Source organism: Aulonocara stuartgranti, assembly GCF_965226115.1.
Source record: "Aulonocara stuartgranti genome assembly, chromosome: 15".
Lineage (NCBI taxonomy): Eukaryota > Metazoa > Chordata > Actinopteri > Cichliformes > Cichlidae > Aulonocara > Aulonocara stuartgranti.
Genome location: NC_138951.1, coordinates 21,444,311 through 21,459,175, shown reverse-complemented (window position 1 = coordinate 21,459,175; position 14,865 = coordinate 21,444,311). Strand labels below are relative to the sequence as shown.

Genomic DNA, 14,865 nt, shown 5'->3' with positions numbered 1-14,865 from the left:
TATAATTGGCTATTCATTCGAGGCTATGCTCCTTTTTAATCAGTGGAGTAGATATGGACATTGTTTAAAAAAAAAAAAAAGGTCAATGACTCTAACTGAAGTACTATGTAGCTGTCACGGTTCTGTGTCCGTTGGACCCAGTATTTTGAGTTTATTATGTTTTGGATTAATTTTGCATCATGGATTGTTTTCTTGTTCTCTTGTTGTGCTTGTGATGACCTTGCTGTTTCCCTGGATTGCCTCTAAACTGTCTGCAGGTGTAACGACCAACATCCTCAGCTGTGACCTTCTTTATAACCAGTGAGCATTCTGCTGTAACACTCAGTCTGTCTGATTTGGCCTTTTCTTTGATCTGTCCATGATTAACCAGCTCTACTGCTGGTGTGCTTCTTGATTCAATGAAGAGCCAGTTGATAGCGTTACAGTTGTGATGATTCTTCATCACATTTTCACAAGGCAAAGTGACTTTATCTCCATCTCTGACAGTGAAGGAGAGTGAAAGATCTCCACTTAGTGTTCCTGAGAACACGACAAAGAATCAAAAAGGTAACACTGCATGTCAGAGCACAGATAATTTTGCACAGTTATGCACACATGTATGCATTTGTATCTTTTTCATTTTCACTAGTGCACTGAGCTGGAAATGTTTTTAAATCTTTCTCTTATACACATGTTGGATGTATCCTTACCAACTGAAGCACAGGTACAGCAATAAAAACACTTTAAGCTAAATCGATTTAACCATCATTTCTCATAGTCTCTCTTTTCTCACTTTCTTCTTGAGCTTCTGAAAAATAAGTGTATCAGCTTCCCTGTTATTAGTGAGGTAATACATTCATAGAACTCAGAATCTGCTGAGATGATAATAATAATAATGTCCTCAGTGTAAACTTTTGTAATCTCATTTATAAACGTATCTGTATTCCTACCTGTTAATTGAAGCATTAGTATCACTGATAAAAACATGTGAATCCATCTGAATTCAGCCATCATGCTTCTCGGTATTTCTCCTTCCTGTTTCTCACAGTAATGACAGTCGCAGACTTTAAAGTTGTGCTCCCTGTGGCGGTTCCTGTGGTTGTTATCTCACTATCTCACGCTAACTGTTCAGGAAGTCCTTTCTCTGACAATTTCTGTTGTTTATAAAATGGCTGGGGAACGAAACAATATTAAAGAGGTCAAAGGTCACTGCAGGCCATCAAACTCTGTAAAACTAAAACGAGCACGTAGAACAGACAGCCGAATGTTGCTCAGTGACTTATGATAATCCCACTGTCCGTTTGTGAAGGTAAGATTATGTCTTCTTGCTCTGATACTTGTTGGTCCCTCACTGTGTCTGTGAAGTGTTGTTTTTCTGAGAAGTGAAGGGGCAGAGTTGGTGAGAATGTAGAAGTGTTACCGTCAGAAACAGACGCTTCACACACTAAATGTCCTTTAGACATTTAAACTAAGTGTAACAGCAAACTGTTCTCACAGCTGAGGGTGTTGGTTATTACACTTTCAGAAAGTTCAACATATTGTTGTTTTTTTTTTGTGGCTCATGCCTATGTTATTAATAGTAAACATTTCAATCATATAATTTTCAGCTCAGACTGTCTCATTAAAACACAAACTGGAAGATTACTGTAAATTTCATTCTCTCTTTTTTTATTCGTGACTGAAAGTAAGGCCAACAGGGTAGAAACATTAATCTGCATAGATGTGCAGAGGCAACAAACTCACAGGCTCAACTGTTGTCACTTCATTGGTACTCATTACATCTTATTTAAGTGTCTCTTTCTGAGAACTGAAGGGGAAGTGCTTTGGTGCAAATGTGGATACGACAGCCCCAGCATAACTCTGCAGGTTTTAACCTCTAATGACGACCAGACACAGGTCAAAAAACCACAGAGTGTCTTTTAGATATTTTAAAGCTGCAGAAGATGAATGATTCTTTATGTTTAAACATTTCAGTATCCAATTATGCTTTTTAGTGGAAAAGTTTACTAGAAGTGGGACATGCAAAGTATAAATTATCACCTTCTATAATGAATGAACCAGTTTACAAGAGATTTATTTTCAGTAGAGCAATGCAATCCACAGAATGAAATGTTCACACTCCCCAATGAAAGCCTTGACATGAGATAGGATACACAAAGCTGCCACATAAACACTGCAGACAGTCCAAATGAGTTGTTTCAGATATCACAGATATGTTTTTATTCATGCTTCCTCTAACTTCCTCAGAGGTCACTTGTCCTTGTATAGATGGAGATAAGCTTTTGGGCAGTGCTTTGAGTCTTTAAGTTATTCCTTTAAATATGTTATGTAATAGGATTATCATTTGGTTACCTTAAGTTTAGTTTATGTTTTACTTAAGTCATCTGTGTTAGTCTGTCATGTTTCTTGTCTTCTTGTTCATATTGTCAAGCTTGTGTTGCCATGTCTGGATTCCACTCTGTTTCTTGTTTTACTGTGAAAGTCCCTGTCCTATGTGCAGTGTTCCTTGTCTCGTTAGGTCTGATTTGTCCCAGCTGTGTTCCCACCTGTTCCACATCCCCTCATTATCTCTGTGTGTACTGAAGTCCTCTGTCCTACTTTGTTCAGTGTCAGGTTGTCTTTTGTCCTTTGCACCACCATGTTCCATCTATCATGTGTCACGTATCCACGTCATGTTTTGGGTTTTTTATGTTTATCTTTAATTTCCCCAGTTTAGGTTATTGTTTAGCATCACCTCTGCCTTTTGTTTTGTAATGTCTTACCAGCCTTAATAAACGTCTCGCTTTCTGTTAAGCTTGAGTTTTGTTTTAGAGTGTCTGCACTTGGGTTCACCTCCTTTATTCACACAGTCAGCTTTGCAGCCTGACTGTGACAGGCAGGTCTCAAAGTTGTGGCTGAATGGCATATTTAAATGTACTTTAAAGTCAAATAGAGAAGCTAACAGGATAGGGCAAAAATCCAATCCAAATTTACATTTGTAGTCATGAAAGCACAAACCAGTCACAGGATGCTGGGAAGGGTTGTCAAAGAGTTCAAAGGAGAGAAATGAACGAAGATAGGGTGTACTTATGGAACTGGGACAGGTAGAAGTGGTTGTTCTTAAAATAACATGAGAGTTAAAGATTGGAAACAAGACACCAAAAGTGACTGAAGTGAGAGATGCAAAATAGACTTTCTGCTTAGAATTTTTATTTATTTTAAAGATTGCATTATGTTCAAATCCATTAAAGATAACAGTGTGTGTGATTACATCATCATCAATCAAAACTCATTTGAGCGCAGACCAGATTCGACCACATACAAATGACTTTGTATCCAGGCTCAGGCTCATAAAACTAAGCTCAAAACTCTAAACTAACTTTCTGCAGCTGAAAAAGAAAGAAATGAAAAATGGCTTTGAAATCTATTACCCAAGTGCCAACAGGAGTGTTTTGGAAATAATAGTGAGAGCATGTTTTTCAAATTCAGAAATGATCAGCAAATGCAGATGTAAAAGAAAAATATTTGTATGTGTATTTCTTTTTACAACAACCATGCTGTACAGGAGGCTTCTGCAGAAAGAGAAAACAACATGTCAAACGTGTTTCTATTTTTGTGGTCCAGAAAACCCCCAAAAGCTACCCCTGCCTGCTGAAAACTGATGAAAAACAATGTACACCTCCAAAAAACACAGTACAAGGAGAAAGAGCTTTTTACCGCTGATGCAGGCAGGTATTTTAGAAAAGTCACTGTGGTTCTAAAAAGATCATATCAAGATTTCAAATTGTTGTCCAAACTGTGACTAAGGCAAAAACAACGATTCCCTTTTTAAAAGCTTCTGCTCCTCGTGCAAATATAAAGCTTGTTGATGTGCTGATCAGTGAGATCTGATAGAAGCTGGAGGGTTGGTCAAGCTACTTCAGTAGACTGGACTTTTTCATTGTTCACCATCTTTACACACCTGTAAAATACAAAATCATAAACCCGTGCTTCTTCAGAGCTTCATGTCTGGTTTATCAACCCTTCTTGCTTATGTGTGAACATTCTCACCAGCTCTTGTCCAGATGTTGATGACCACAACAGCTGCTATAAGTGCTGCTAAACCCAGAGGCACTATGATGAGCCTGTACCAGCATGAGCCTGGAGACAGAGCATGAAAAGCATGAAAATAATATTTTAAATGTCATTTTCTGATTGTTTTTGTTTTTTAATGTAGATGAATACAGAGGAAAAAAAACATGTATCTGAAATTAAAACATTTCATTCTAAAATATAGAAATATTGAAAAAAAAAAGCTGAATATTGTTGATTACCTTGTAATTTTGTTGAATCATCCATGATTTCCAGCTCTTTTGTTGTGTTTCCAGTTGTAGTTTCTGATTTTATTGTTGTTGCAGTATTTGATTTCTCACCTGAATAAAATTCAGTGGACCTTTCATTAGGAAACTAAGTTCAGTCAATTACAGTTTTTTCTGAATGCTTAAACCCTAACTGTGATTCCTGTAGCACAATCTCTAAAACTATTCAGACTTATAGCAAAACCACTCACTGAGTTTGCAAAACTAAAAGCACAAAAACTGCTTTGCACTCAGTTTGCAATTTTGTAACACACACTTTCACATGTGAAAACTTCTTTAGATAATTAGTTCACTTTGCAATCAGCCTAAGCACTATAATACAGGTAAGCTGTGTGTGCGGAGTACAATGGAGGGAGCAGAAAGAGTGAGAAGTAGAGGAGGCCGAGGAAGAGGACGTGGAGGTGAAGAAGTAGAATGAAGAGGACGACAAGGACAAGGAGGAGCAAGAGGAAGACGAGGAGGGGGGAGAGGAAGATGAGGAGAGGGGGAGAGGAAGGGTAGGAAGAGTAAGAAATAGAATTGCTGATGACATCAGAGCTACAATAGTGGACCATGTAATCAACCGTGGAATGACCCTGAGGGAAGCTGGCCAACGGGTCCAGCCTAACTCGAGCCGCTACACTGTAGCAAGTACCATAAGGACATCTTGAAATGAGAATCGGTTAGTACAGTCACTTCGCACAAAGATTTGTAGCACTGCCATATGCCAATGAGAAACACACCAATACCATTGATGTAAAAATACTGAAATTGTTACTTTACAGAATTGCTAGATGACCAGATGCTGGGGCAGAGGAAGCATGTTCACTGCAGACCAAGTAACCCATATAGTCATTATGGCGATTGCAAATAATCCTATACTTGGAAATAAACACTTGTGTTTGTTTTGATGTGTTTGAATAAACACCAGTACTTGAAGTTTGGATCCCTCTATGCTTATGGATCTATGACAGAAGTATGAGCTCAAACTGACATAGCCTACCTTGTGCACAGAGAAAGCAAAAGCCAGATGTGTTTTGTATTCATACCATCAGTGTGCAGTTGGTGCATTGTGTGCTTAGTAGATGATGGCTTGTGTGTACTGTTTGATACGGAAACACCATTTTTATGAAGGTGTGAAGAGTTAATCTAGCTGTGTTTGCTTTTACAAGAGAACTACAATGTTTTGATTATTGGGTGACAGGTTTTCTTATTTGTGTGAAGAGTTTTGCAAAATTAGCCAATAGTTACAAAAAATGTGCTTAAGAAATCAGAAAAAACTGTAAAGCTTCAGATCAATAAAATGAGCGGATATTTTAGGTAATTAGTCAGATTAATGCAAAGTTATTTTGAAAGGTTCTTCAGAATCTCTCCTGGTTTCTGATGACTGAGCGCTGAAGGTAAAAAGCTGCTCTTTTTTTCCTTCTGTTGTTACGCTACAGTTAAAGTCATAAGTTGATATATGAGTGATGCATCATTCAGAAATGTCACAGCAGCAGAGCAGGAAGACTCCGATGTTTTTAAATTTGAGTAATCTCTATCCAGAGCTTCACTGATATGGATCCACTTCACTTTGTGTTTGCACCGTCCATATGTCCACACAGAGCAGTTTAAAGTCACCTCAACAGCTTTCTTGTGTTCAGTCACTGGTGAAGATGAAATTCAAGAGAAATACCAAATAAATATAAGTTTCCTTTTTTCAAAATGTAACTTGTCAGCATGTTGTTCTAACAGGATGGTTTGAGCTCAAAAATATAGTGTTGCAAATACTCACTACTAACAACAGACAGATAAACCACAGCATCTGGACCTTGCGGTCTCCCTGGATTGCCTCTAAACTGTCTGCAGGTGTAACGACCAACATCCTCAGCTGTGACCTTCTTTATAACCAGTGAGCATTCTGCTGTAACACTCAGTCTGTCTGATTTCTGTTCTTTGATTTGTCCAAGATAAACCAGCTCTACTGATGGTGTGCCTCTTGAATCAGTGAAGAGCCAGACAGTAGTGTCACAGTTGTGATGATTGTTGATGAGATTTTCACAAGGCAAAGTGACTTTATCTCCATCTCTGACAGTGAAGGAGAGCAAAAGATCTTCACTATTTACTCCTGAGAACACCACGAAATAGCTGCGATAAAGCAGACATAACAAATTTGAAACATTTTTGCATGTTAATGTTTGAAAAACGTTTCACACCATTTAACAGCCATGATACTCAAGTGAACAATGTTTCCTGCCAAAACCACACCATCATATCAAATGTTACATCTTAAGTTTCCTATAGGATAGGTAAGTGATTTTCTGTCATCAAAATGTAAATAATATTCATTAGGAAAAAAGATGTAAACTAAAGTATGAACTCTCCTTAAAACTCTAAAAGAAAACGTGTTTTTCCTGCTTAATCATCATAATCTTACGTGATTTTGAAGGATTGCTGATTGTCTTTGGTTCTGATTTTGTGCTGCTTTCAGTTTTTCTCGCTGGTTCCTTTGTTGTGTTTGCTTCAGCTGAATAAATGACAAAAGCAAACCAAAAAGTGTGTCATTATTTCACAAGTTGTTAATGAAAAAAAGATCTTAAAAATGTAAAATCTATCAAACTAATATTTGAGGTCATCTTAAACAGTTGATCGTGAGCTCACCTGTTTCCTCACCTGAGGGCTGAAGGTAAATGGCTGCACTCTTCCTGTGTCTGTATCAGTCACCTCACACTTCACTGTGTTGTATCCTGCTGAGTAAATAGGGTAATACTTTATAACAGAGAGAGAACATTTCACCTCAATAATCAATCTGTCTGGTTTAGTTGTGGCCTTTTCACCGATCTGTCGAAGGTTGATCAGCTGTGCTGTTAGTTTCTTGAAATAAAAAAACATTTAGTACCATCACAGTTATTCTGGTCATCACATTTAGACGAGGCTGAATGACGTCATCAACAATCTTCATTGAAGAAAACCAATAAAAAAACATTAGAATACAGCACTTTTTACAATAAGAGTGAAAATCAATTTAGAAACAACTTTATAAACATGCTTCCCTGAAACAGCAGATCATGCTCAGCTGTCTTATTCATGTTATTGATAAGTGATTGTAATAATATTGATACGATTATTATTTCACTGCTATAAAAATGTTTCCTCTATCCTTACCTACAATCTGAATCATCAGCATCAGACATAAAAACATTTGAATCCATCTGAATTCATCCATTCTGCTTCTCTGTCTCACTTCGTTCTTGTTCTCAGTCTCAACTGTCACAGTCTCTGAACTGATGACCCTTCAGGACGGTTTGTACTTCCTGTCATTTGTCATGTTTCACCACAAATTTAGCAATTTTTAGTCGTCTCTCATTTATGTTGATGATAATGTTACACAGCTGGAGTAAATCAGCTTTTCTGAAACATTTTTTCTAAAGGAAATTTATATGAAGACTTGGCAGGTTCATATTTTTGTCATTCTCACAGTTGATTTGTGACATTGATGTGTTTGACATTGAAAAGAAAATAATGAATAAAGAAGTCGAATGTGAGATATTTTTTGGAATAATGCAGCTCCCCTTTTTTAAATATTTTAAATCAGAAGGTGCATGACAGTTAATGTGTCAGACTCAACTCCTTAACCAACATAAGTGAGATGAATTGATTTTACAACTGCAGGTACAGGAAATATAGCAGATAATGCTATTGGAGTGAAACCCAACAGTTCCTCACCGTTAATCTTAAGTAATTTCCCCCTGATGAGGTGGAGAGGAAGTGTGTTCGTTACAATGTGGTGTGCTCATTTTACTGTTTTTTTAAGAATCTGCTGTTACAAGTGAAAATCTAAAAAAATTAAGGGAAGGTAAGGCCCCCAAATGTTTTGGGTTCGTAGCGACACTCTTGGTTTCTGACAGAAAACGGTAAGTGGTGAGAATAGAGGCTGTGGTTCAGGGGTTATCAGCAGTAGCATTTAACAATAATCTGTGAAATTGGTAAATATGTATGCTCATTAATATGTTATAGATAATATATTAATATGCTCATCAATATGCTCTAGTGTTTAAAACCCTAGAGTTCAGCAAATTAAATTCAACAAATATATCACGAACACCTTATTTGTGATAACCAGTGTTTCAGTCACAGGCCTGTCGGTATTATTCAAGTTACACAGTGGATTTTTTTCTTTTGGCTAAATACAAAATAAGAACAGTAAAAACAGGACACCCAAAATCAAAATCCAGCTTGATGCAAGGAAGATAAGATTAGTTAGGGAAACTATCACAGCAAAGGCAGTAAACTAAAAAGGGCAAAGGGAAGACAAGACACAAATTGGGAGGCAGAAACCGGTGAATGCAAATACACCCAGCTCAAGGCAATCACAGCAGAGTTGGCAAAGGTGTTAGTAAAGCTACCAAGAAATGAAAGAAAACTAACCAAAATAAAATAGGAAATGAAAAAAGACAAATAAATCTAGAGACCAGACAAACACCTAATGAGCCAGGCATTCATTTAGAGCAAAACTAGTTGTGGGCAGATAACAAATGAATAGAAAAACATTTTATCTCCAGATGACATTATTGTAAGCAATAAGAAGGAAGAAACTGATACAGATTTAATGGTATTTAACGGTCAATAAACTCATGCTACAAAACCCATAACGGTCATTTAGAAATCTAAAACAAACAAAAGCCGAGCGCTACCCCCAACTCACTAATTGAATAAACAAGAAAAAAAAATGATAGAAAAATAATAAGGCAGTTCTCTCTTTCTGCTTCAGTGCTTAGTTAAAAGTCAAAGTATCAACACACTAAATACAAAACTTGGCAGTTCTCTGAAATCACACACCCAGATCTGTCATAGATGGTTTGGAGGCCAAGGACGGGCCTGCTGCTGCTGTCAGCTACTGCCGGGGAGACTGCTGGAGAGGATTTTTAAAACAGCCACTTGATGATGGAACCAATCAGCAGCTGCCAGCAAAATCCAGCCACTGTGATTCAAAAGATGGCCAGAGCCGTAACAATAGGATTAAATCTATTAAACTAGATAAGATTATACTGATAATACAACAGCAGTTTTTTTCTGCTGAGCTGATGTTGTGGATCAGTGGTATCTGACAGAAACACCAGAGCCTCCAGTGCTTTCATACTTTATTGAAACATCATCTTTATCATAATGTACCTGTGAAAAACAAGCAAAAAACCCAAAACCAAATGTATCAGATTGTGAGACAAATAAATTGGCATTGTGTTTATTATTACCTGTGGTTTCAGTTATATTCTTTCCATTAGTTCTTAGTTTTCTTTTCTTTTGTGTTTTTGAGTGTTAGGTTGAAATTGTTAAATGTTACCATTATTGTACTGCCAAGGTCTCCCCTTCCATCCATCCATCCATCCATCCATCCATCCGTTCGCTTCCACTTATCCTTCTTAGGGTCGCGGGGGGTGCTGGAGCCTCTCCCAGCTGTCATAGGGCGAGAGGCGGGGTACACCCTGGACAGGTCGCCAGTCTGTCGCAGGGCCAACACACAAAGACATCATTCGCGCTCACATTCACACCTATGGGCACTTTGGATTAATCAATTAACCTATCCCCACAAGCTGACAGAGGCGAGGCTGCCGGACACTGGCACCACCGGGCCCTCTGACCACCACCAGTAGGCAACAGGTGAAGTGTCTTGCCCAAGGACACAACGACCGAGACTGTCGGAGCCGGGGCTCAAACCGGCAACCTTCCGATTACAAGACAAACTGCCAACTCTTGAGCCACGATCGCCCCAAAATTATAAACACAACAAAAGCTATTTTGCCCAAACACCTGAAATACATCTAATTAATATTTTAGCTATTTTTAGTTGTTTTAAACAGCTGATCGTGAGCTCACCTGTTTCCTCATCTGAGGTCTGACAGCTAAAGGTAAACAGCTGCACACTTCCTGTGTTAGCATCAGTCACGTCACACTTCATTTTCTCATATCTTGATGGATAGATATAGTGAGACTTCCAAAGGGTCACAGTAGTGGAGCAGTCAGTCTGTGAGGTCAGTATTTCTTTGTCATCTTTGTTCATATCTTGACGTTTAATCAGCCAATTCACGGTGTGATGACACTGTCCATATGTCACCACAGAGCAGTTTACAGTTTTTATCAGTTGCTTTGGTGCATTTCTCACAACAAAATTGATCTCTGCACCACTACTAAGGCTCTTCTCAAAACAATTAGTGCAAACTGCAAAACATGGTGGATAACTCGCAAAAGTGAGTCACCTCATCAAAAAGAAAAGTCAGTTGCTCAAAATAAGTAGTCAATGCTTCAAAAGCAAGTCCCTTAATCAACACAGATAATATATTCATCAAAAGCAAGTACTTATATCAAAGTGTCAGGGCTGTCACAATTACAAGTCATTACACCAGCACCTTTGGTCACAAAATCAAATGGTTTGAACAGGTTCTCATTGTGACGGATTTCTTTGTAGGTGCTTCCCAATGACTAATAATAAAAAGATTAACCTGAGACAGATGAACCAGAGCGTTTAGAGTTTGTATTTCTCCTAATTTGTACTGTAGGCATGAATAAAGACCAACTTCCTCAAATGTGAGCTTCTTAATAACCAGAGAACAGTTCGCTGTAACACTCAGTCTGTCTGATTTGACTTTGTCTGTCCAAGTGTGATCAGCTCTACTGTCGTTTTGTGTCTTGAAACAAAGGTCCATTCAGTACTGTCACAGTTATTCTGCTCATCTATCACATTTAGACAAGGCAGAGTGACGTCATCTCCAACTTTCATAAAAATGGATATTTCAGTTTCAGATACTGTTGAGAAGATTGATGAGAAATATGAAAGATAAATTAGAATGCAGCAGTTTTACAATCAGAGCGAAGATTTTAGACTCGGGTCTGTAAACATGTCCCATATTTCCCTAAAACAACAGTACATGCTCAGCTTTCTTATTTACTGTAAAGTTTATTGACCATAGTAATACTGATAATATTTAGTTTTGTTGCTAATAAAATGTTTCCTGTATCCTTACCTGGAATCAGAATCATCAGCATCAGAGATAAAAACATTTGAATCCATCTGAATTCATCCATCGTGCTTCTCTGCCTCACGTCTTTCTTGTTGTCGATCTCAACCGTCACAGTCTCTGAACTGATGACTCTTTTTACTTCCTGTCATTAGTCAGATCTCACTTCCTCACTGCAACTTTAGTCATTTGTAGTTCTTTCTTTCTTCTTGTTGGTATTGAGTATGTGAGCTTTCTCTGAAATTGATGAATACATTTAAATATTAAACAAAGATGACACAAATAAACACAAAATGCAATTCCTAAATGAAGTTGTTTATTATTAAGAGGGGAAAAACCTATATGGCCCTGTGTTAGACCAAGTTAAATGTGCGACAGTGTCAAAGTGCTATAGACAAGGGTGCAGGGATCAGGTCTCCAGGGAATCTGCAGGGAAAAGCAGGGGGAACACACTCACTCTCCTTCTGTCTCTCTTGGCGTCTCACCAGTCTCTCACTCCTCTCTTGTACCAGAATTTCTGTAAGGAACAAGGGCAGGTCCAGGGTGTCTGTACACAGGGAAACGACGTGTTAGCACAAGATTCAAAATCCAAGAGAACTAGATTACTAGTGTCCTAGCCAGGACTTCACTAACATGAGTCAAGCAACAATACAGCAAAGAGCAGTCTAACTTCTTCCCGTAAGTAGAGGCCGGTTAATGAGACGCAGGTGTTCACCATCTCCCAGGTATGTAGGCCAAAGGCGGGAGCCCACAATGGCCTCCGCCCAGGCGATAGAGGGAGAGAAAAGGAGAGAAAAACAATACCAAAGCCCACTTGTAGCAGAATATTTCTCAGGCAGACGGTGACACTATAGTTTTTAAACATAACAAAATTCAGACGACGACTGGTTTGATTTAACTGTGGTGATGTTTAGATTGCTCGAGTTGAAAAACGTGTTGCCGTCCAGTTTGTGTGAAGTCAGCATTACAAAGCAAATGCAACAACCTATTAACAAAAAGTCCTTATATTTACTGTGATAGTTGACCTGCTGCACTCTTGGTCTTAAAGCAAATTAGTGTTGTTTTAAGCTTTAGAAAATGAGAAACAGTAATGTTAAATATATATGTATCACAATGGAGTGGACTTTGAGAGATAGTTTTATCTACTCTGCAGCATAAGCTGAAAAACCAAGGCAGGATCCATGAAGCTGAAACACGTCAGCAGAAGGAGGAAAAGGTGGTGAGGCAGGAAAAAGAGACTAAGAAGGTACCTCAGGCCACCAGGGTGGAGAGAGACTCACGGTCGAATTATGAGGTACAGTAAGCCTGAAAAGACAGGAGCGCTTCAGCTCGCTGTGTCGTTGTCAAAGAATGACAAAGAAAGAATCTAGTTGTCGTCCTGCAGAGGCAGCCCTCTCCGCCCATCCCAACCTTGCAGAAAAAGCTGGCAAATCTTGCGCCATCTAGGCCCTCCTCTGTTTTTAGCCAGCGCTCGTCTAGAACTCTGAGTAACTCATTGCAAGGACAGCAAATTTTTTCACATTTTGCCCTGTATGACAACTCTATAAATAAATAAAAATGCATTCACAGAATTGCTCAGTGTCAGCACCAAACCACCCACCACCCAATGAAATTCCCAGCCAGCAGGGTAAGATTTGTGCAAATTATAAACCTTTATTTTCCTGATCCCTGCCCTGCCTTCAGTCCCCTGTCGTGCTTCAGATGATCAACAGGAAGTGTTCAGAGTGCTGTCAGCCTTACGTTGGTGTCTGAGGAAAGAGCGGTGACAACTGGAGGTTCAGATGGGTTGCACAGATTCACACGAGACCCACTACAATCTGGTAAACAGGTATTGCAGTCAGGCACCACTGAACAGCAGGGTAATGTGTGCAGGCATAAGATGCCAGAACAACAGGGATTTCTATCTTTTGTGCCAGGCTTAGAATCAGTCATTTAGAGACGCTGCTATGTTGAATTTAACCCAGTTAACCCCCAGATGTGGTGAGGCAAAGACACGATACTAACTCTGGGCTGTTAACGTGTGATCTTAATTTGATATTCGTAGTGAAGAATGTATTCAGTACAATGTTTTACAAGACATTTATTCATCTGTGCTTGTATTCAAGTTTACAGCAAATCATCTGAGAAATGCCTTTGAACTGGTGCCTGTTTCTGGGCTTTTCTTTTGTCACAAACTGCTCACAAAGAAGGACGAATGCTTTAGGAAACAAAAGCTTTGGAATGTATTCTGCAAGTACAGGTCAAACGTAATAGCCTCATTGTTTTATAGCAATGCTGAATTAACTTATGTCACTGCAGGACAGTGCAGCCAGTGGGGCTGATTGTTATAGTCACTGTGCACGACAAGAAAGCATTTGACATGGTGAACTGCTGCCACGGTTTTAGAGAGACGTCTGTTTGTTATTAGAAGTAGTTGTTCTGTTTAATTTGGGGTTTTTCTCCTTTGCTTCTTCGTAGAAGACGACCAATCTGCACATCGAGAAGCTGTCCTGTCTTCAGCTAGGAGTCCTTCTCCAGCTGCTGCACATGCTAACAGGCAAAACATCAGGGAGTAATACAAGCTTTTAATGCTTATGTGAACCACAGGCGTGCTTATAATGTATCAACCTGCAGTGAGACTGTAAAAGCAAAATCTTTCTTGATTTAATTTTCATTGCACAAATAATAACAGATTCAGGAATGTATTCAAGGAAGAGACTGGCAAAGAAAGAGTGGGATAGTCAGGGAGCTGAAGGAAGGAGTACTAAAAGGCTAGGTGCACAGCAAAGAGAGAGGTGTCACTGGCACAGGAAAAGGCTTGTAGTGAGTTGTATGTGAGGCTGGACACTAAGGAGAAAATGATTTTTAATGAATGGCAAGGCACATAAATTGTGCTGGAAGAGAGTAACCAAGTATAGAGATGGAAATGTGCTAATGTGAAGAAAGTGTGTTGAGAAGGGAGAAGGAGTACTTTGGACGAAAATTGAATTAGAGAAGGAAGTGAGGCAACTCTGAAGAGGATGGAGACGGGAGGCATAGAGAGGGTAGGAGTGAAGGCTATGATAAGGTGCGAAGAGAGTAACTGTGGTGCTGCATAAGAAAGTCCTGAGGGGCAGAGAAGTATGTGATGGGTTGAGATTACATCAGAGAGAGGCTCTGAGCCCCTTCTTGTTTGCACTGGTGATGGAGAGGCTGACAGATGAGATCAGGCAAGAGTCTCCGTGGATGATGTTTTCAGACAACCACAGAAAGGATTTGTGGATGTAGTGAAGGTGGACATGCAGGGGGTTGGTGTGACTGAGGAGGATGCTAGAAATAGAGAGATGGAGGCGGATGATCCACTGTAGCGACCTCTAAAGGGAGCAGCCGAAAGAAGAAGAAGCACAAATAATTCTAATCATGCTTTTCTTTTATTCTCAGTACTAAGCTATGTAAAGGAAGTCAAGGTTGTTTCCTCCTACAATCACTTTGGTCATGCTGTTCTTACAAGTGTGGAGGTGCCAGATGGTTTAGACTTGTTTAGATTGGTGCTCTGTCTCCCTTTATCCAAACTAAAACTTTGATGAGGTTTTTTATCTTCACTAAACACTTTTTTGCTT

At 39.1% G+C, this 14,865-nt stretch overlaps 1 long non-coding RNA gene across 2 annotated transcripts in view; it reads right to left on the bottom strand.

The window, feature by feature from the left end:
* Positions 1-3,151: 3,151 nt before the first annotated feature.
* LOC309688906 overlaps positions 3,152-14,865 on the bottom strand; it is a 58,759-nt gene continuing 47,045 nt past the window's right edge. The window contains exons 2-4 of one of the 2 annotated variants that reach the window (XR_014271196.1): positions 4,272-4,449; positions 4,009-4,098; positions 3,152-3,919 (exon numbers count right to left, since the gene is read on the bottom strand). This is a non-coding gene — a long non-coding RNA (uncharacterized lncRNA). Of the gene's footprint in view, positions 3,920-4,008; positions 4,099-4,271; positions 4,574-14,865 lie in introns of those variants that run through there. The other variant, XR_014271197.1, reaches the window with a different exon arrangement.